Genomic DNA, 21,422 nt, shown 5'->3' with positions numbered 1-21,422 from the left:
AAATGGAGATTCTGGTTCAGGAAGGGTGGGATGAGGATTGAGATTTTGCATTTCTAACAGGTTCCAGGAGACGTTAATGCTACTTTGAGGAGCAAGCTAGAGGGTGGAGCAGGAGTCATCTTATCAAGAGCCCATTGACTCTTGCAGTGGAGGCATTTACTAGAGTACTAATGATACAATTTTTATGGTTATTTGTGTGTGTGTGGTGGGAATGAGGACGATTTCATTGAGAAGGTTGTATCGGAGATGAACCTTTTAAGGTGCATTAGATTTCGGAAAGCGGAGACTAGAGGTATGGTAGGTATCTTCTTAAAGGATTTATAAATGTTTTGATGTTCAGAGTTTCCTGGATTTAACACCTTGCTTCAAGGGAAGTATTTTAACAAGAAAATATCTAGAAATATTCATCACTATGCATTGTATACCTGATCACTTGAAAGATACTTTTCTCCTAGTCAGTCAGAGGCCGCACATTCTCTGTAGGAGAAGGAATTAGTATGGGGAGAATAAAAAGAGGTATACAGGGCCGACCCCGTGGCTTAGCGGTTAAGTGCGGCTTAGTGGTTAAGTGCGGCGCTCCACTACTGGCGGCCGGGGTTCTACTGGGGCTTTGGGGGGAGAAAAACAGAGCTATACAAAGTCAAAGTTCAAGTTTTTTTTTTTTTTAAACTTATAAAACAGGCTTTTTGAGAATCAAAGGTAAATCTCCAGGAAAGGCAGGCACAGAGTATGTGACAAAATCAAACCAGAAAGAACGTAGGAATATAGAGGAAGAAGATCACTATACATCTTCACCTGGGCTCGAGTTTGGGAAACAGAAGGTAAATATCCTAGAGGAGTTGGGTGGGGGCCAGGGGAGGAGGAGATCTGACCTGGTGGGAGGAAGGGGGTGGAATGAGGCTCCGTACCAGACAGATGCCAGCGCTTCCACACCAGGGAACCACCCAGGGAGAGCTTAGCCAATATCTGCAGACCAGTTTATTGCCCTTGGAGGGAACAGCACAAAGTGCCCTGGAAGAAAAGCCACACAGCTCTTTGCCTGCTCTTGTGGGTTGTGTGCTTCTATTTACTGAATATGCTTTTGTTTTAAAGGAAAATACATTGCTTCTTTTCATGATTTGGTAGAAAGTGTAACTATTTTATTTAATTGAGTTTGAGCTTCAAGAAATAGCGCACACACTGTATAGCTGCCAGATTCTTGGCTAACAATGAAGTCAAGATAAAAGGTTTGTTGAGTGTAGCAAGAGAAGAAAAGAAGTCCAATGATAAGAGTAGTGGGGAACTGCAATGTTAAAAAGTCAGAATTTGTGTGCTCCGCTTTGGGGGCCCAGGGTTCGCAGGTTTGGATCCCGGGTGCAGACCAACGCACCACTCATCACGCCATGCTGTGGCTGCATCCTATATACAAAACAGAGTAAGATGCACACAGATGTTAGCTCAGGGCCAATCTTCCTCAGCAAAAAGAGGAAGATTAGCAATGGATGTTAGCTCATGGCCAAGCTTCCTTACGCACAAAAAAAGTCAGAAAATGAGCATCCAGTATTATGACACTGTATGGATGACGGAAAGAATATTTGTACAATCCTGCATTGTTCTTCCAGTTATTTAGTGTTGTGTAGCTATAGCTTCCATATCTACTATTCAAACCAGCAGAAAAGTATCAATGTGCTGTTGGTCTAATAGTAAAAGTTTTCTGTAGTAATGAAAAATTGTCCACACTTTGAAACCCATGGCTTAAGAGCCATCTGAATTTCATTTATGTGATGTTTTCTCAAGATACTACAATATTTTCACATTTATCTTAAACTCATTTTAAATCTATATTTACAGTTTTATTTCTTCCTCTCTGTAGTGTGTGCAGATGAAGACTTTTATTACAGCATTCAATTTTTTGGCTATTTACTTAATAGCCAGGTTCACTTAATGTGACCTTTACTAGATAAAAAGACAATAGCGTATCAATAGATTTCTTTCATCAATAGGATACAATTACCTGGGTGATGATTTAATAAAAGAATAATGTCAGAAGAACTGTGTTGGAAGAGCTACTTTAAAACTAAAAGACAGTTTTACGGAAAAAGTTCACTCAGAAGGTAAGGGTGTCATTAACGTGCTTAACAGTGAGTAGCAGCCCTATTTCCTTGTCTTTTCTCTTATTTCATACTTAAGCAATCACCCACATAAATGATATGGATGATAAATGTGCTTTATTTCCACAAGATCAAATAAGGAATGTTAAGTTTAGAGGAATAATTTCCTTGTTTTTTAGAACCTTTGGGGAAATACAGCAGTCACCAGGAACAGAGCTGAGACACGCATGTTCAGCCTGAGTCCATGGCCAGGTTGCTCTCCTCCACATCTCACACATCTTTTACACAGTTCTGTTGAAATGCATGGAGATGGCTTTATTGCCCTGATCTGGACATTCATAAAATAGAAATTCTTATGCTATAATATGAAATGTGTTATTTTACGTTTGTAATAAGTTAACAATTTAGAATTTGTTCCATTTTCTCTAAAACTTACAGTCAGAATTTATGAAATGCCAAAAGCATGAAAAGTTACAATCTTCACGGTGTTTATTGCTGCAGCCTTTGTTTGGCATCAGTTCTGGAGTGGTATCATTTGTTTTATTTTAAAATGCTAGATTTCACAAAAGAGCTGAACTCATTTGAATGTGAAAAGAAAACCTTTGGTGAGTTTCCTCAGCCAGAAATCTATAGGTTATATTCTTCTACTTCCACTGTATAAAACAAAGAGGTGATGTACATCTAATAAAATTAACCTCAAATTCAGCAAATCTTTTCAGAAACGAGTTGGCAAAGTCAAAATGATTAACTTCTCACCTTTCAACCCAAGAAGGGACCAGTCTCCAAATACCAATATATCTGAGTTTTAGAAGCAGTTTTTAAAACTGTCAAAATTGCTTAATTCAATCAAAATTTTTTTCTTTTAGTCATGTCACCTTAAAGACAGTAATTTACTTTCTAGAATTTTTTCCTTACAAATTATAATTTTTAAATGTGTCCTATTCTCCATTGTCTCTCTCAATGGCATATTCAGTTACTGGTTGTTAGCTAAGTGTCTCAATTATTGTTACATAATAAACCATCCGCAGATTTGGTCACCTAAACAGCAACAATTTATTATTTCTCACAGTTTCATGGGTTGACTGGGGCTCAGTTGGATGATTCTCCTGTTGGTCTTGTTTAAGCTCTCTTATGTTTATGCATTTAGCTGAAAGCTTGGTGGGGGCTGGAATATCCAAGGTGACTTCTCATTCTACAGGGCTTCTCTCCTTGTGGTCTCAATCATTTAGTACTCTAGTCTGGACTTCCTTACATCCAAATGGCTGAGCTCCAAGATAAGAGGAGAAGTTGCAGTCCTTTTGAGGCATAGGCTTGAAAGTCCTAGAACATCACTTCTACTGATTTCTATTGGACAAGGCAAGTCACAGGACCAGCCCAGATTCAAGGTAGGAAAAACAGATTCTATTTGTTGATGAGATGAGAGTCATACTTGTACAGGAACAGAGAAAATGAATGGCTGCTTTCATTAACACTGTCCACTACCCTAGAGTTGTAATATTTATTTCTCAGTTGTCAAACATTTACTGAGCTCTGAGAAACAAGATTGAGATAGAGTCCGTAAATTGACAAGGTTCCTGTCTCTGTGATACAGTGTTATGGAGAAGATTGACAATTAAACAAGTATATAGCACTTGCATTTCTGGCAACATGGAGGATTAAATAACAGACAAAATATAAAAATGCCAAATAAATTTTAATAAATTTTTGAATGCATAGCCAGGAAATATCAAGTGACATAAATAAAGAGGATATTCATTTAAAGCATGCTAAGTGTGCAAAGTGATGCTACAGTGGCTTATGAAGATGTCAGATAGGATATAAACTTTAAAGTCTAGAGGCTGGGCTTTGAATATGTACAGGGATAGGAAAGGTGGAAGATGGAAGCTGAGATTGCCGCATCTTTCATGTAATAGGTCTAAAATTTCTAGACAAACAATCCAGTGAAATATTGAAACCCTAAACCTGAGCAATAGGCATGGAGTCAGTAATTTGTGAGTAGAGGAAAGCAAAGCTGAAAAGTTAACACAAAAACTGGTTATATCCGTAAAAATCCTTGGGGCATCAGGCAGAAATTAACACAAATCTTTATACGGACACCTCAAATATATAGGGTACAGTATGTCCACAATGAAAACAGTTCTCAAAAAAGTTGACCTCACACTAAAAAACTAGACATCATAGGTGGTAGTTCTCACTGCTGCTCACCAACATTTCTGGGTTTTCCCCCTTTAGGTACTCAGTATTAATGCATTCCCCATCTCCTTGAATGCCATGTGACTTGCTTTGGCCAATGAAATGTGAGTGGAAATTACATGTGCCATCTCTAGCTGGAAGCATTTAAGAGTTTGTATGCTATTCTTTACAATTCTGTTGTTCTGCCACGGTGATTGATTATGGAAGCATATGTTGGTAATGAAGATGTAATCCTGAGCCCTCATATGGAGCACAGCTGCCTTAGAGAGTAATTTGAACCTGCAGCTCAATAGATATGAGTTTTTGAAACATTTAAATTTGGAGGTCATTTGTTTCCATGGCATAACTTAGCGTATCGTAATTAATAAACCACACAAGGAAATTATCTATTATAAGAGAGTGTTAACAAATAATCCAAAATATGGTACTTAAAGAACTTCAAATAAAGGACATTCTGAATGAGTCAACTAAGTGTAATATTAATTAGTTTTAAAATATAAATTATTTTTAAATAATTATAAATGTAAAAGAAGGAATAAACATTATAATCAAAGAAAAAGACAACATAAAAAAGACAGATTTGAAAAATAGCCAATAGAATTTCTAGAAATGCAAAAATATAATTATTCAAATTGAAAACTCAGACATTCAAACAAAATCACCAGGCATGGCTGGAAACAAGGTCAAATGACTGATAACCAAGAGGCATGTCAGACAATAAAAATACAATAGCAAGTGATTCAGACATTGAACTTATCAAATAAAGACTTTACAATAACTGTGGTTAATTTCCTGTCAGTGTGGAGTGGTGGGCATTTTAGACAGCTACAACGGGTACTCCAGACAGGAGTAAGTGAAAGCCCTACCACAAGAAACAGAAATGTGAGTTGGAGCAACTATCAACCAAGACAAAGATCAGCCTCCACCATATATTGACAGTGTGGAAAGAGGCGGCAAGCAGAAGTGTGCTCTAAGGCACATAAGTGCTGTACTTAACAGAACTAAAATCATCAACGTGGTCTGTAGTGATTCCAATAATGAGCTGCATTAAGATCCTGGTTAAGAAGAGCATTGTGCTCATGATAGTCTTTCAACACCCACCAAAAGGTCTTCTTCTGAGGCTCAATTAAACATTCAGAGTCACAAGATTACCATAGGCCACTCTTGGCAATATAATCACTTAGAAAGATAAAGGACAAGAAGCATAGAGTGCCATCAGTGTGGCAATAGGTCTTTCTCTTCTATGATATTCCTTGCAATAGCCCACAAAGTCACCTGGTAAAGATATTTTTGTTCTCAGATGCAAAGAGATAAGACAACTCATTGGTTGAGTTGAGTGAGCCCCTGGCTTAAAAGCCTCATGATGCACAGGAGCCAAAATCTTGTAATATTTGCATAGGCATGCTTCTAGGGTATGCAAGGGAGATACCCAATTACAAGAGTCACTACCCTTGGGGAAGCCCAAATAGACGACTTCCTAGGTTATTTATAATTCTCCTGGTCTGGATGCATCTTTACAACTACGTTTCACCATAAGCAGTGTTGCCTAGCAACTAATTGACATTCTACCTTTATCATGTCTCCAGGGAATCAGATCTAGAAATTTTACTGAAGGTCAAATTCTTGTTCAGAAAGGGGAAGAATCTGTTAACCTTTATTTATTTTACTTCATAATATTCAACTATTCACTATCCCTGGGCCACAAGACGGGAACAAGTTGACTCCAGACTAGATTGTACATGGAAAACTCTGGAATTCAATGAAACTCAAACTAATATTGACAGTAAAACTTAATATGTGCCACCCAAAAGTGAAGCTACAAATTTTAACTAAAATATAGAAGCATAAATGCCTTAAATGTAGATACATAAATTCCTTACCCAGTAAACTGAAGACAACATTGTTTTCCAAGAATGGAATTACTATAACCAACTAGGGATAGGAGAATAGTTTAATGTTAGAAAATCAATGAATATGGTTTATTATTAGGTCAAAAGAAAACAACATGTATAATTTTCTTATAATCAATACCCATTCTTGAAAAAAATCAGTAGAAAATTATGATGGTAAAGAATATATATTTCTTTTAAAATAACATATTTAATAGTGGGAAACATCATGACACTTTCAATAAAGTCAAGAACAAGTCAAAGATGATCTTCATCTCCTTCATCCTTTTATAATTATTGTAGAATTTCTGTAATTCAGTAAATTAAGAAACAGAAATATGAGTTATAATTATTCCAAAAGGAACAGATAAATCACATTATTTGGCTCATATCCAAATGGCAATCACAAGAGAATCAAGTGAAAAACAACACTAATAATAGAAATTCGTACGTTTACAAGATTAAACTATCTAAAAATAAACAACATCACTAGTCTCTGTGTATAAGATAATCAACTAGCAAATATAAAACAAAACGAGAACTCATTCACAGTAGGGATAAAAATATAGAATACTGATTAATCAGAGAATAACTGTTATAACAAAAAAATAGAACCTCAGTTGGTGAATGACTGAAGTTTTCTCTCTCCCATCATAATGCAAATGAGTTTTGGCAGACAGTCTTTCTAATAATGGTTTATGGTGGTCCAAACTCCTTCCCTTTAGGAGTTTTGCCATCTTCTGGGGCCTTAGAGTCTTCCATGGGATCTTCTGCATCCATCCAGGAGACAACAGAAGGAGAGTGAAAGATTGTGGATTACTTTCATTCACATTCCACTGACCAGAATCCAGTTTCATGGCCCCACTTTACATCAAGGGAAGCTGGGAAATATAGTCTTCCTTTGTGACCAGGAAGAAGAGGGAAAACATAGCTAGTGGTGAGCATCAGTATTCTTTGCCACAAATATCTACTAAGAAGCTAAGAAATGTGTGGACCAGTTAGAAGAAAACTATGAAACTGGACATACATAGATTCAAGAAGGGTTAAATAATGAGAAGTGTCATAATCTTGGATGAGAAGACCTAATATTGTAAAGATGTATTTTTTCTCCTTACTAATATAAAATTTTAATGCAGTTCTAGTAAGAATACAAATCGAAAATTATTTCAAAATGTAAAAAATTATCTTAAAGTTCACCTGCAAAAATGCATTGGAAAGATAAGCAGAGATACTTTTAAAAAGCAAGAACAATGAGGCTATATTTCGCCTTTTGGCCCAAAAAATAGCATAAGGGTAAATGTAATTAAACATGATATGGTTTTCTAGGTATTTATAATGCATGAATAGAAAGATTAATGTAGCTACATAGATAGCATGGAAACTGATTCTAATCACTAGATGATAGGGCATAACAAAGAGTAAGAAAAAGATTATTTAATAATTATTTTATGATAATTGTTTGAAAAAGTATGTATTTTTTCCTACCATATACACAAACACAAAACCAGATACCTTAAAGCAGATGTGAGAACCTACAACCCAAGGTCCAAATCCAGCCCATCATCTGATTTTATAAATAAGATTTTATCGATTCATGGCCATGCACATTTGTTTACATAATGCCTACGGCTGCCTTCCCAGGCAGAATTGTCACAGACATCCTGTGGCTCACAAAGCCTAAAATAAGTACTATCTGGTTCTTTACAAAAAAAGTTTGCTGAACCCTGGACTAAAACAATTAAAATAATTGAAAGAAAATGTAGATGAATGTTTATTTGATTTGGAATAGGAGTTTCTCAGTTTAATAGCTAAGTAAGAAACCACAAAGCTAGTGTGGTATATATTGGACATATTAATTTATTCAACAAATAAACAATGTTCTAAGTCAAATGGAAAACTGGGAAACATGGTTGCAAAGATGGTCACAGCAGTTCCTCCCATCCTATATGCATGCCTCCATGACTTTGCTGCTCCTCCCAGCAAAAGGTGGAATCTATTTCCCCTCCCTTTGAATCTAGGTTGGCTCTGTCACTTGCTTTGAACAGAGAATGTGGTGAAAGTGATGTTTAGTCACTTCTGAGCCTGGACCTCAAGAGGCTGTGCAATTTCCACTCTAGTGTTGGAATACTTGTAATACTGCTCCTTACACACAAGCCCAGGTGAGCGCCTTGAGGATGAGAGACCCTATGAGAGCAAAGCCCAGCTGTCCCAGACATTCCAGCCATCTTAGCTGAGGCCCTCATGTGAGTGAGGCCATCTCGGACCCCAGCTGACCCTCAACTGACTACAAAGCATGAAGGAGCCCAGTCCTAGCTGAGCACACTCCCACCCCCAACTTTCTGACTGATAGGGCTGGGAGGAAATACATGGTTTTAAGTCACTAAGACTGGGAGGTGAATATATTTACAGATAATTGGCACAGAAAAGTTGTGATACACATGGCAAGCACAGGACAAGTCTTCTTAGTTAAGAATGTTAACATAATAGTAGTTTTCCTTTTTTTTCTTTGATAATTGCTTCTGATTCTCACCTAGCATTTCCAGTTTGGGTCTAGATGATATACCCTCAAATTGCTTATCTTTTCTTCCATCTTTTTAATTAGTGGTAATGGTGGTTGTGGCAGCAGTCTTACATTCTTCATTAAATTTGGTTTTGACACATAGAGGTGTGTTGGTTATAGTTTCCCAGTCCATCTGTTATTGATTTTTTTTCCTAGTGTACCTCTTGATTTTACAAACAGAAGTAGAACATAAATGCAGTGAAGTACACTCTTCTTTTTTTTTTTTTTTTGTGAGGAAGATCAGCCCTGAGCTAACATCCATGCTAATCCTCCTCTTTTTGCTGAGGAAGACCGGCTCTGAGCTAACATCTATTGCCAATCCTCCTCCTTTTTTTCCCCAACGCCCCAGTGGATAGTTGTATGTCATAGTTGCACATCCTTCTAGTTGCTGTATGTGGGATGCGGCCTCAGCATGGCCGGAGAAGCGGTGCGTTGGTGCGCGCCCGGGATCCTAACCCGGGCCGCCAGTAGCGGAGCGCACACATTTAACCGCTAAGCCACTGGGCCGGCCCGAAGTGCACTCTTCTTAAGTGTATCGTTCTATGAATTTTTACACATGCATTCACCCATGTGAACACCACCCAGATCAAGATGTAGAACTTTTCTAGCATAGTATCTCTTTTCTTAGAGACAGCTTTACCTGTGCATTCTAAGTATATATCCCGTGCCTGTTTTTTGGTATGTATGACCCAAATGACCTGCAGTTTGTGTGTGTGTGTGTGTGTGTGTGTGTATGTTTTGCATGTTTTCTTTGTAATCGTGTGTATTAGTTTGGGTTCTCTAAAGAAACAGAACCAATAATATACATATATTCTGATATCTCTATGCCTATCTATCTATGTGTAGGGTCATACTTGCCTGGCACTAGCCTACATGCCCTATAACAACCATGTGCCCTTCTGGCCCCTTTCTGGGCAAGATGTCAACCGTCTGGTATTGTAACTGTTTCTCTAGAAGAACATCATGTCTTGAGGGATCATGGAGCCCTCCACACGAACTACTGTTCCTTGGAATGCTGGCCATGCAAGGACAGTCCCTCTTGGCAAGCATGAAGCCTTTGTTCCCCTGCCTACATAAGCAACCCCATCTCTGCTCACAGTAGCAGGTGCAGATGCACAACTCTGTCTAGCTGGCCACCACTGGACGCTCTCCATAAGTAAGACCCAATAAACCCTTATGTCTCATACAGCTGTCTTCGGGTCTTTTCTTCAGTCTCTTAGCAACCTATCCTGCACTGCTCATGCAACTGGGTGTGCAGCCAGACATATGTATGTATGTATATATGTATATTTGTATGTATGTATGCGTGTATCTATCTGTCTATCTATCTATCTATCCATCCATCCATCAATCTATCATCTATCTATCTATCCAGAGAAGGAGAGAGAAAGATTTACTATAAGGAATTGGCTTACACGATGATTATGGAGGCTGCTAAGTCCCAAGTTCTGCAGTTGGCAAGCTGGAGACTCAGGAGAGCTGATGGTATAGTTTCAGTCCCAGTCCAAAGGCCTGAGAACCTGGAGAGCTGATGGTGTAAGTTCCAGTTTGAGTCGGAGTCCAAAGGGAGGAGAAAACAGATGTCCAGCTCAAAGACAGGCAGGTAGAAAACAGAATTCTTTTTTACTCAGTCTTTTTTTTTATTGAAGTCTTTAACGAATTGGATGAGGCCCACTCACATTGGGAGGGCAGTATGCTTTACTCAGTCTACTGATTCAAATGTTAATCTCATCCAGAAACTCTCTTTTTTTTAAATCCCCTTTACTTTCTGGACTAATAGTGTTAATGATTGGATGCAATCTGCACTGGATTTACAGCTTTCTGTTAGCAATGTGTATTCCTTTGATCTGTTTCCTAGATCCATGCAGAATTGGACACTATTTCTATCTTAGGAGTTAAGGTCATAAATGAGGTTGTCCATTGTAAACCTTTGTGAACACAATCTAGTCACTGCTTTTTCCCTGGGAAAGACCCGCATCTTTCTTTAATATGTGGTATGATTGCCAGTGATGGCATCCAATTACAGCTTATCTTTTTTAATTGGGGTACAGAATTGCATTTTCTTTATATTCCAATGGAAACATTACAATGGAGCATGCATGAAAACATTTTCATGATACAGAGCAAGCTATAATTATTTTTATCTCATACTTTAGTTCTTTCTGTTTGTTACAACTTATAGTTGTATATAGATGCCCTCTGGATTCATCTATATTGTGGCAAATGGCAGAATTTCCTTCATTATTAAGGCTGAATACTATTCCATTGTATATATATATACAACTTTTTCCTTATTCAAACATTTGTTGATGGACACTTAGTTGTTTACATACTTTGGCTGTTGTGAATAATGCTTCAATGAACATAGGAGTACAGATATCTAATGATTTCTTTTCCTTTGGCTATATACTCAGAAGTGGGATTGCTGGGTCATATGGTAGTTCTATTTTTAATTTCTTGAGAATCTTCATACTGTTTTCCAAAATGGATGCACCAGTTTACATTCCCATCACTGGGTATAAGGGTTCCCTTTTCTCCACATCCTCACCAGCATTAGTTATCTCTTCTCTTTTTGATAATAGACATCCTAACAGGTGTGAGGTGATATCTCATTGTGGTTTTGATTTGAGTTTCCATGATGATAAGTGATATTGAGTACCTTTTCACGTACCTGTTTGCCATTTGTATGTCTTCTTTGGGAAAATGTCTATTCAAGTCCTTTGCCCATTTTTAATTGGGTTATTTGATTTTTGCTCTTGTGTTATATGAGTTCCTTGTGTATTTTGGATATTAACCCCTTATCAGATATGTGGTTTGCAAATATTTTCTCTCATTCTATTTTGTTGATGGTTTCCTTCACCATGCAAGAAGATTTTTAGTGTGATATAGTCCCACTTATTTATTTTTGCTTTTGTTGCCTTTTCTTTGGTGTCAAATCCAAAAAAATCATTGCCAACACCACTGTCAAGGAGCTTACCCCAATATTTTCTTCTAGGAGTTTTATGGTTTTAGGTCTTATGTTCAAATCTTTAATCCATTTTGAGTTGATTTTTGTGTATGGTGTAAAATAGGGGTCCACATTAATTTTTTTGCATGTGGCTGTCCAGGTTTCCCAAAACCATTTATTGAAGAGATTATCATTTCCCCATTATACCTCTTGGCTCCTTTGTTGAAAATTAATTGACTGTATATGTGTGGGTTTATTTCTAGACTCTATTCTGTTCCATTGATCTATGTGTCTGTTTTTATGCCAATACCATACTGTTTTGATTACTATAGCTTTATAATATAGTTTGAAATCAGGAAGTGTGATGCATCCAGCTTTGTTCTTCATTCTCAGGATTGCTTTGGCTATTCAGGGTCTTTTGTTGTTCCATACAAATTTTAGGATTGTTTTTCTATTTATGTGAAAAATGCCATTTGAATTTTCATAGGGATTGTGTTGAATCTGTAGATTGCTTTGGGTAGTATGAACATTTTAACAATATTAATTCTTCTAATCCATGACCATAAAATATCTTTCCCTTTAGTTGTGTCTTCCTCAGTTTCTTTCATCAATGTCTTACAGTTTTCAGTGTGCAGATCTTTCACCTCCTTGGTTAAATTTACTCCTAATTATTTTATTCTTTTGATTATATTGCAAATGGGATTGGTTTCTTTTCTTTTTTTTGGTGAGGAAGATTGGCTCTGAGCTAACATCTGTTGCCAATCTTCCTCTTTTTGCTTGAGGAAGATTGTCCCTGAGCTAACATCCATGCCAGTCTTCCTCTATTTATATGTGGGACACTGCCACAGTATGGCTTGATGAGCGGTGTGTAGGTCCACGCCTGGGATCTGAACCCACGAACCCTGGGCCACTGAAGTGGAGTCTGCGAACTTAACCACTAAGCCACCAGGCTGGCCCCGGGATTGATTTCTTAATTTCTCTTTCCAATAGTCTGTTGAAGTTGTACAGAACTACGACCGATTTTTGTATATTGATTTTGTATCCTGCAACTTTACTGAATTCAATTATCAGTTCTAAGAGTTTTTTGATGGAGTCTTTAGGGCTTTCTATTATGTCACCTGCAAACAGAGACACTTTTACTTCTTTTCTAATATGGATGCCTTTTATTTCTTTTTCTGGCCTAATTGCTCTGGCTAGGACTTGTAGTAGTATGTTGAACAGAAGTAGAAAGAGAGGGGTTCCTTGGCCTACTTCTGATCTTAAACGGTAATGTTTCAGTTTTTCACTGTTGAATGTGATGTTTTCTGTGGGCTTCTCATATACAGCCTTTATTATGTTGAGGTACATTTCATCTATACCTAATTTATTGAGAGTTTTTATGTGAAAGGAAGTTGAATTTTGTCAAATGCTTTTTTCTGCATCAGTCGAGATGATCATATGATTTTCAGCTTTTATTCTATTAATGTGGTGTATCACATTGATTGATTTGTAAATGTTGTACCATCCTTGCATCCCAGGAATAAATCCCATTTGATCACGGTGTATGATCATTTTAATATACTGTTGAATCTGGTTTGCCAGTATTTTTTGAGGATTTTTGCATCTATGTTCATCAGAGATATTAGCCTATAATTTTCTTTTCTTGTAGCATCTTTGGTTTTTGTATCAGGGTAATGCTGGCCTTGCAAAATGAATTTAGAAGTATTCCCTCCTCTTCTGTTTTTTGGAAGAGTTTGAGGATTGGTATTCTCTAAATGTTTGGTAGAATTCACCAGTGAAGCCTTCTATTCCTGGACTTTTCTTTGTTGGGAGTTTTTTGATTACTAATTTAATCTTTTTACTAGTAATTAGTATGTTTAGATTTTCTGTTTCTTCATGAATTTATCTTGGTAGGTTATATGTTTCTAGGAATTTATCCATTTCTTATAGATTGTCCAATTTATTGCTTTATAATTATTCATAGTATTTTCTTATCATCTTTAGTATTTCTGTGTTATCAGGTATAATGTCTCCTCTTTCATTTCTGATTTTATTTGAGTCTTTTATCTTTTTTCTGTTATTCTAGCTAAAGGTTTGTCAATTTTGTTTATCTTTTCAAAAAACCAGCTGTTAGTATCATTGATTTTTTCTATTGTCTTTTTAGTCTCTATTTTATTTATTTCCACTATGATTCTGTTATTTCCTTCCTTCTACTAACTTTGGGCTTCATTTGTTCTTCTTTTTCTAGTTCCTTGAGGTGTAAAGTTAGGTTGTTTATTTGAGCTCTTTCTTTTTTCTTATTGTAGGTATTGCTACAAACTTCCCCCTTAGAATAGCTTTTGCTTGCATCCCATAACTTTTGGAATGTTGTGTTTTCATTTTCATTTTTCTCAGATATTTTTTGATTTCTTCTGTGACCCACTGGTTGTTCAGGAGCATGTTGTTTAATCTCCACATATTTGTGAATATTCCAGTTTTCCTCTTGTAATTGATTTGTAGTTTCATATCATTGTGGTTGGAAAAGATGCTTGATATAATTCCAGTCTTCTTAAATTTATTAGGACTTGTTGTGTGGTCTAACATATTTTCTATCCTGGAGAATGTTTTATGTGCACTTGAGAAGAATGTATATTTTGCTGCTATTGGATAGAATATTCTGTATGTCTGTTAGGTCCATGTAATCTATGTGTAGAGTAAGTCCAATGCTTCTTTGTTGATTTTTTGTCTTGATGACCTGTCCATTGTTGAAAGTGGTGTATTGAAATCCCCTACTATTATTGTATTTCTGTCTATTTCTCTCTTCAGATCTGTTCATATTTGCTTTATATATTTAGGTGCTCTGATGTGGGGTCATAAATATTTACAATTGTTATATCCTCTTGATGAATTGACCCCTTTATCATTATATAATGTCCTTCTTTGTCTATTGTTACAGTTTTTGGCTTCAAGTCTATTTGGTCTGATATAAGTATAGCTACCCCTGCTCTCTTTTGGTTTCCATTTGCATGGAACATCTTCCATACCTTTGCTTTCAGTCTATGTATCCTTAAAGCTGAAGTGGGTCTCTTGTAGGCAGCACAGAGTTGGGTCTTGTTTTTTATCCATGCAGCCACTTTATGTCTTTTGATTGGAGAATTTAGTCCATTTATATATAAAGTATTTATTGATAAGCATGGACTTACTATTGTCATTTTTTAAATGGTTTTCTGGCTGTTTTATAGTTCCTTTGTTTCTATATTTCTCTCTTGCTCTCTTCCTTTGTGATTTGATGATTTTCTGTAGTGGTATGAGTAGATTCTTTTCTCTTTCTCTTCTTATCTATTATAGATTTTTACTGTGTGGTTACCATGAGGCTTACATAAAATATCTTATAACTGTCTATTTTAAGTTGATAATAACAACTTCAAACACATAAAAAGCTCTACATTTTTACACTGCTTCTCCCCACTTTTTATGTTTTTGATGTCACAATTTACATGTTTTATATTTGTATCCACTGACAAGTTATTGTAGTTATAGTTATTTTTAATACTTTCATGTTTTAACCTTTATATTATACTAATGATTGAATTACCCACCACCATACAATATTAGAGCATACTAAATTTAACTATATATTTACTTTTACCATTGAATTTGTACTTTCTTATGTTTCCTTGTTACAAATTAGTATGCTTTTTTTTCAACTTGAAGAACTCCTTTTAAAATTTCTCGTAAGGCCAGTCTAGTGGTAATGAATTCCTTCAGCTTTCTGTTTATCTGGGAAACTCTTTGTCTCTCCTTTAATTCTGAAGGACAACTTTGCCTGGTAGAGTATTGTTGGTTGGCAGTTTCTTTTCTTTCAGCAATTTGAATATATTATCCCACTCTCCTCTGCCTGCGAGAATTTCTGCTAAAAAATCTGCTGAGGGACCAGCCCTGTGGTGTAGTGGTTAAGTTCGCGCACTCCACCTCTGCGGCCAGGGCTTTGCGGATTTGGATCCTGAGCGGGGACCTACGCACAGCTTATCAAGCCATGCTGTGGCAGGTGTCCCACATATAAAATGGAGGAAGATGGGTACAGATGTAAGCTCAGGGCCAATCTTTCTCAGCAAAAAGAGGAGGATTGGCAACAGATGTTAGCTCAGGGCTCATCTTCCTCACCAAAAAAAAAAAAAAAAAATGCTGATATTCTTATAAGGGGTCAGGCAGCATTTGGGACAGTATGCGATCAGATCTTCTTTGCCAGGGAGAATCTTGCAGATGACATTTTTGCCTGTTCCCTCTGTGCTTGAGCCTGAGGAGGATAGGTACAGCAAGTGCTTGGGTGCCCATTTGAAAACTGCTTTGTTTGTTGTTTGCTTAATATGTTTCTGGGGAACTCTTGAATGCTGAGCTCTCCTGGCTGTCAGAACGAGGTGATTTGAGGGCCTGTCCTTCAGGTGATAGCCATAGAAGTTGAGGCACTAGATGTGTGGACAAGCTTCTCCTAAAGAGGTGCTGGTGATTTGGTTTTATTGTTGGGATGAGTCAGAGGAGAAGTTAGGGGAAGGACCACTGGCTCTTTCAAGCTCTGGGGAAGACTGCAGTCAGCACCTAGATTTGGGCTAATTAGAAACTGGACCCTCAGGTAGCAGCTTGTGAAGTATGCAGTCAAACCCCTTCCAGGGAAAGACTGGGAGATGGGCATTTTTGCTTGCTCTCTCTGCGCTGAGCCCTGGAGGAAAGCCACAGAGAGTGCTCATGTGCCCGTTAATAACTGCTTCTTTGCTATAGTCCTGGGACTCATGAATGCAAGCGCATTGACTATCAGAGCTTGGTGATTTCGGGGTCCATCCCTCAGGTGGCAGCGTTAAAACCTGGGGCACTAGTTGTGTGGTCCAAACCCTTTGCTCCTCAGGGAGAAGCTGGGAGTTGGGGGTTCCCTCCCAATTGTGTGGTGCTTTGCCAGTGTTGGCATTTATGGTGAGAGAGTGTCTCAGCCTTTCCTACTCTTTTCAGTGTGGGTCCTTTCTCAGTGTTCTGATGTGTGGGAGTCACTCGACTAGTTTTTAAATTTCTCTCCAACAGAATTGCTCCGTGTGTAGCTGTAGATTTGGTGGATCTGCGGGAGAAGGGAAATTCAGGAGCCTCATATGTTGCCATTTTGGGGATGTCCTGTTGTATCATTTTTGTAACAATAATTAATATTACTTTTATAATTAGGGACAAAACTTCTAATAAATGTTACTATGTAAATTCTTCAACGACTTCTCATAGTTTCAAGAGAAAGCCCAAGTGTCTTAGCAAATCGGTGAGTCCCTCATGATCTAATCCTTAACTACTCTCTTACTCCTATTTTTTTTTTTTTTTTTTTGTGAGGAGATCAGCCCTGAGCTAACATCCATGCCAATCCTCCTCTTTTTGCTGAGGAAGACCGGCCCTGAGCTAACATCTCTGCCGGTCTTCCTCCACTTTATGTGGGACGCTGCCACAGCATGGCCTGACAAGCAGTGTGTCGGTGCGCACCCGGGATCCAAACCTGGGCTGCCAGCAGTGGAGCGTGCGCACTTAACTGCTACGCCAGGGGGCCGGCCCGCTTGCTCCCATTTTTCATTATTCTTGCCAGCACTGGGAGGCAGTATAGACCAAGCTTTGGCTTCACATAGTCTCAGATTCCAGTCCCAGTAGCCACGTGACTTTAGGAAAGTTGCTTAGCCTCTCTCAGCCTCATTTTCCTCATCAATAAAAAGAATATAATATAATAATAGCATCTATATCATGTGCCTTGACATCGATCTGGGCCTTTGAGTTTTGTATTGGTTATAAGGCCTAGATTTGGCCTGGACTTGGAACTAGAATTTGAATCTTGTACCTTGACTTGGACCTTGATGTTGGAACTGGACATTGGATATTTTCAGTGGACCTCAGACCTGGTTTTGACTTGGACATAGGACCTGGAAAAATCTAGGTACAACATTGAAGCCCAAAGTCCAGGTCTAAATTCCAGGTCGAAGGTCCAGATCCAGTGCCAATGTCCAGTTTTAAGTTGTAGGTCTATGTCCAAGGTCTAAATCCACAGTCCAAGTTTGAGTTTCAGTTCCAAGATTCAGGTACAAGATCTAAAGTCTGTGATAAGGTTCATGTCCAGGTCTAGGTCAAAGGTCCAAGTCCAAGGTATAAGTCAAGGAACACATTCTAGGTCAAGTGCAAAGAATTGGAAAAATTCCGGACCAAGTTCAGGATGCATGTTCAAGTCATATTACCAGATCCAGTGCCCATGTCAAAGGTCAGGTCTATATTCAGGTCATAATTCCAGGTCTGAGGTAAAGGTCTGAGTTAGAGGTTAATATCCAAGGTCCAGTTCAAAAGTACAGGTTGAGGTCCAGGTCCAATGTCAAGGGCCAAGGATCTAGATCCAGTTTAAGGTTCAAGGTCAAGGGCCAAGGTCCTTGTTCCATGATCTAAGCCTAGTATTGAGGGCCAGGTACAAGTTCCATGTCCAGGGTCACTCCAGATCCAGATTGTGATCTTTGTCTCTGTTTCTGGCACAGAGCTCCTAAAACTCTTGGCATTTCCTGTGATGAGAGCCACAAAGGTGTCTTTTGTTATTTTAGTGAGGAGACAGTTGGAAAGCACCTAAAGATGGAGGCTGGTTGCCAGTGGAGACAACCATGTGATTAGATGGTTGGAACTTTCAGCACCACCCTCCTGACCTCCAAGGAGGGGAGAGGGGCTGGAGATTGAGTTCAATCACCAATGGCCAATAATTTAATCAATCATGTCTATGTAATGAAGCCTCCATAAAAACCCAAAAGGATGGGGTTTGGAAACCTTCATGGTTTGTGAATACATGGAGATGTAGGGAGAGTGGTATGCTCTGAGAGAACATAGAAGCTCTGTGCCTTTTCCCCATACCTTGTTCTATGTGTCTCTTCATCTGGTTGTTGATTTGTATTCTTTAATATCCTTTGAAATAAACCAGTAATCTGGTGAGTAAATGAGTTTGCTAACTCTAGCAAATTAATTGAACCCAAAGAAGGGTTTGGGGGAACCTCTGATTTATAGCTAGTTGGTCATAGGTAGAGGTAACAACCTGGACTTATGATTGGCATCCTGAATTGGACGGGGTCATTGGAACCTCCAATTTGTAGCCACTTGGTCAGAAGCACAGGTAACGACCTGGGCTTGCAATTGGTGTCTGAAGTAGAGGACAGTCTTATGGAACTGAACCCTTAGCCTGTGGAATCTGATGCTATCTCTGGGTAGATAGTATCAGAATTGAGTTGAATTGTAGGGCACTCAGCTGGTGTTGGAGAATTGCTTGCTGATATGGGGAAAAAAACTGCTTTACACATTGAAATTGAGTCCAGAACCTAAATACATGTCAAAAGTTTAGGTGCAATGTCCAGGTCTAGTATATGTGAAAAGCAGTATTTGTAAAAAGGTACTCAGATTTATACATTGCTCTCAAAAGAAACTATCTATTTAGAGTTGGAGCAAATTATGATGAATCCAAACAGGATTTGTGAATAGGATCCAAGAGTCACATATTATTCTTAAAAGTACCTTCTTATTTTGAGTCAGAGCAAATAGTGAATAGTGAATCCAAAGAGTATTTGTGTAAATAAGCCCATAATCATATGTTAATCTCAAATATACCTTCTTAATATTAGTTCAACCAAATTAAGATATCAAAGCAGTATTTGTGAAAACAAGCAATATAAGTATAAACAAGTTCAATAACATACGTTGTTCTTAAAACTTCTTAGTAGGAGTTAGAGGAAATATAGATGAAATTGAGTATACAGAGAAGCAGTTTAAGGAGAAACCAAAATCAGAATCAGATATTCCTTTATAAAGAAACCTCCTGACTATTAGAACACACTGAGATGAATGTAGGATTTATATGAGAAAAATAGTTCACAAACACATTCTTCTCAACTGTACTATTTTACTGTGAGTTAGAGCAATTTAAGATGAATCAAAGCAATATCTATGAAAACAATAATATCTGTGTAAACAAACTAAATATACATTGTTCTTCAAAGTATATTCTTATCATGGGTTAGATGAAATCTAGTGGACATTAACAAGATGTCAGTAAACAAGCTTAGAATCAGACTTGTCTCTAAAATTCCTTTGTGCCTGTTACAAAAGCTTTATATGGGCAGAAAAGTTAGAAACACACCTTTATCTCAAAAGTATTTTTTCACTATTAGAGCAAGGTAGGATGAACTGAGCAGCTTTGGTAGAAAGATGTAGTATAATGGTAAGTAAGCTCAGTCTCTGACACTTTTCTGTAAAGTAACTTCTTATCTGTTAGAATATACTGAAGTGAGCACAAGATTTATATGAGAAGAAAAAGCTCAGAAACACACATTCTTCTCAGTTATACTTTTTTCCTGTGAGTTAGAACAAATTCAAGTGAACCTAAGCAATATGTCTGAAAATAAGCTTGGATTTACACATTGTTTTCACCAGTACCTTCATATGAGTTAGAGCAAATTTGGAAGGAAGTAGTGTGCATGTGCACAAACCAGCATTATAAAAGAAATCAAGCTCAGAATCAGACATTGATCTCTAAAATAGATTCTTATTGAATGTTAGAATATATTAAGGTTAAAATAAGCTGTATCTGAACAAAGACCACACATTCTGAGAATCACATATTCTAGGCAACTGCACTTTCTTTGACCTGCACAACGTTAATCTGAACTTTTAACTTGGACATAGACAATGAGCATGGAAATTGACATTAAACATAGATCTTGAACTTGGATTTATCCACTTCCTTGGACTTGAGCTTAGACCTGGACTTTGGACCTGGACATGAATCTTGACTTTTGAACTAAACCATGGACCTTTTACCTAAACTGTGGACCTGGACCTTGAATCCAGACCTTGGTCTTAGATCTTGAACCTGGAATTTGAGTCTGGATCTGGCCCTTGAATCTGGACCTTGGACCTGGACATAATGCCTTAACCTGGGACCTAGATGTCAAGAAACTTGGAACTGACTTTGGACCATGTCTTTGGTCATGGAACTAAACTTTCAACTAGAATCCTTGATGTCTACCACTAACCTTTATCTTAGGTCTCAGACCTAGTTCAGGACATGATCTTGGCCCTGGTACTAGGACCTTGCCCTTGATCCTTGACCAAGATTGTGAGCCTCAAACTTGGACCAGGACCTTAGACCTTGACCTTGACCTGTTCCTAAATTTGAACCTGGTTCTCCAACGTGGATTTGATCTGGACCTTAGACCTTGGACATTGGACTTGTACCTTGGACCTAGATCTCTAAACTGAGATATGGACCTCAGACCTTGAACTCAGGCCTGGATCTGAAATAATCTTGGACGTGGCCATTGGCCCTGAATATCAGACCTGGGTTTGTCAAGTTCCTTGGACCTGCCCTTAGGCCAGAGACTTAGGCCTGTACCAGACTTAGCTATTGGACCTAAACTTAGATTAGGACCTGGACCTTAGACCTCGATTTTGGACTCTCGGCACTAGGCCTACTTTTGGATCTGGACAATGAACCTGGAGTTAGATTTGGACCTTGAACATCAATGTTGAAGCTTATACTTGAACTTTGAACCTGATCTCAAACCAGGGCTTATACATTTGACCTGGACTTCTAATCTTGGACCTAAACCTTGGATCTTGACCCCTGTTCTAGATCTGGATATAAATATGAACTTGCGCATTGATTTTGAACCTGTATCTTATATCTAGACCAAGACGTTGGACCTAGATCTAGACCTGGACATTAGAAGAGGACTTTGGATCTTCTACCTGGA

At 37.9% G+C, this 21,422-nt stretch overlaps 1 long non-coding RNA gene across 2 annotated transcripts in view; it reads left to right on the top strand.

Moving 5' to 3' along the window:
- The first annotated feature begins 850 nt into the window (after window positions 1–850).
- LOC147918133 (uncharacterized) overlaps window positions 851–21,422 on the top strand; it is a 41,609-nt gene continuing 21,037 nt past the window's right edge. Inside the window, exons 1-2 of one of the 2 annotated variants that reach the window (XR_015552789.1) lie at window positions 851–2,093; window positions 3,320–3,475. This is a non-coding gene — a long non-coding RNA (uncharacterized LOC147918133). Of the gene's footprint in view, window positions 2,094–3,288; window positions 3,476–21,422 lie in introns of both variants that reach the window. The other variant, XR_015552783.1, reaches the window with a different exon arrangement.

Source organism: Ceratotherium simum, chromosome 1, assembly GCF_057802395.1.
Source record: "Ceratotherium simum simum isolate JZ-2026a chromosome 1, ASM5780239v1, whole genome shotgun sequence".
In the NCBI taxonomy this organism is placed as follows: Eukaryota; Metazoa; Chordata; class Mammalia; order Perissodactyla; family Rhinocerotidae; genus Ceratotherium; species Ceratotherium simum.
The sequence above is the reverse complement of the archived record's forward strand: the minus strand, read 5'-3'. Positions and strand labels throughout refer to the sequence as shown.